This window comes from Galeopterus variegatus, unplaced genomic scaffold (assembly GCF_000696425.1).
Source record: "Galeopterus variegatus unplaced genomic scaffold, G_variegatus-3.0.2 Scaffold997, whole genome shotgun sequence".
Taxonomy (NCBI): domain Eukaryota; kingdom Metazoa; phylum Chordata; class Mammalia; order Dermoptera; family Cynocephalidae; genus Galeopterus; species Galeopterus variegatus.
Genome location: NW_007727108.1, coordinates 121,035 through 123,100, shown reverse-complemented (window position 1 = coordinate 123,100; position 2,066 = coordinate 121,035).

Here is a 2,066-nt window from a genome sequence, read left to right as displayed (position 1 = left end):
TCATTGTGGAAGGGGGTATCACAGTCCACTCATTTCACCCTGATGTCTGGCTTGGATCCTGAGGGGACTGCCAATTCTGGGCAGCAGGAACTAGCTTGGGCTGGGGGGTCCCATGGCGCCTGCCTATTCTAGCACAGCTGACTCAGGGCATGTGGGTCTGGTGGCTCTCAGGCCTCTCGGCTGGCAGGGACTGGACTGGGATGGAGGTCCCATGTCACCTGCTTCTTCCAGTGCTGCTGACTTGGGGCATGTAAACCCAATGGCTCTTGGGCCTCTCTGTGCGGCAGGGACTGGCCTGGACTGGGGGTCCCATGGCGCCTCTCCCAGCACAGCTGACTCAGGGCATGTGAGCCCGGCAGCTCTCAGGCCTTTCTAAGCAGCAGGGACTAACCTGGGCTGGAAGTCCCGTGGCGCCGGCCTTTTCCAGCATGGCTGACTTGGGGTGTGTGGGCCCCGCGACTCTCAGGCCTCTCTGGGAGGCAGACACTGGCCTGGACTGGGGTCCTGCAGCACATGGCTCCTGCCTGTTCTGGCGCAGATCTCAGGCTTTCTGTTGTTGCTTTTTAATAGTTGCAAATTGGTTGATTTGTGGGAGGGAGTGACACTAGGTACTGTCTACTCCGCCATCTTGACTGGAAGCCTCTCCAAATTTTGATATTTTATTTAACCAATATACCCAAAATATTATCATTTTAACATGTAGTCAATATAGAACACTATTTACGAGATATTTATACTCTTTTGTTGTATACTAAATCTGAAATCTAGTGTGTATTTTACATTTACAGCACATTTAAATTTGTATACTAAATTGTCATTGGAAATATTTGTTTGGTAGAGTTTATAAAATTTATAGTTGAGTAACTAGACTCACACACTCATGTTCCAAGCATACTTAAAAGTTTTCCAATAACTGAATCAAGTATTAATTTTTTCAATAGACTTTACTTTTCAGGGCAGTTTTAGTTTTAAAGCAAAACTGAGTAGAAAGTAGAGAGACTTCCCACATACCCCCACTTCCTATACACAAACACATCCACATACATATACACAGAGTTTCTCCCACCAACATTCTGTACCAGTGTAGAATGTTTGTTAAAATCAATGAACCAACACTGACACATCATTATCAACCAAAGTCCACAGTTCATGTGAGGATTCATTCTGTGTGTTATTCATTTTATAGGTTTGGACAAAAGTATAATGTCATGTACCCACCATTATAGTATCATGCAGAATACTTTCACTGCCCTAAAAATCTCTTGTGCTCCACCCATTCCTCCTTCTTTACCCCTAAACCCTGATCTTTTTACTGTCTCCATAATTTTATCTTTTACAGAATGTCATATAGTTAGAATCATACAGGATTGTAGCCTTATCAGATTGGCTTCTTTCACTAGTAATATGCATTTAACATTCCCTCATGTCTTTTCATGGCTTGATACCTCATATTTTTTTAGCTGAATAATATTCTGTTGTATGGATGTACCATAGTTTATTTATCCTTTCACCTATTGAAGGATATCCTATTTGTTCTAAGTTTTGATAATTATGGATAGAGCTGTTGTAAACATCAGGTGAAGTTTTTTCTCTGGACATAGTTTTCAACTCATTTGGGTAAATACCAAGAAACAATACTTTTTACTTTAGTTAAATACACATAAAATTTACCATTGTATTTCTACATGTAAAGCATAAAATTCAGTGGTATTAAGTATATTCACAACGTTGTACAACGATCACCTCTATCTAGTTCCAACACCCCACATGGGAACCCTGTACCCATTAGGCAGTTGCTTAAGTATTAATTTTTAAAGTTAAGTCAATTAAAATTAATTTAATTTCTACTTGCAGGCTGACTGGTTAGCTCACTTGGGAGAACGTGGTACTGATAACACCAAGGTCAAGGGTTGGGATCCCCATACCGGCCAGCTGCCAAAAAAACCAAACCAGGGCCGGCCCGGTGGCGCACTGGAGAGTGCCCCGCTTGGGAGTGCGGCGGCGCTCCCGCCGAGGGTTCAGATCCCATGTGGAGACCGGTTCCCGCTCACTGGCTGAGCGTGGTG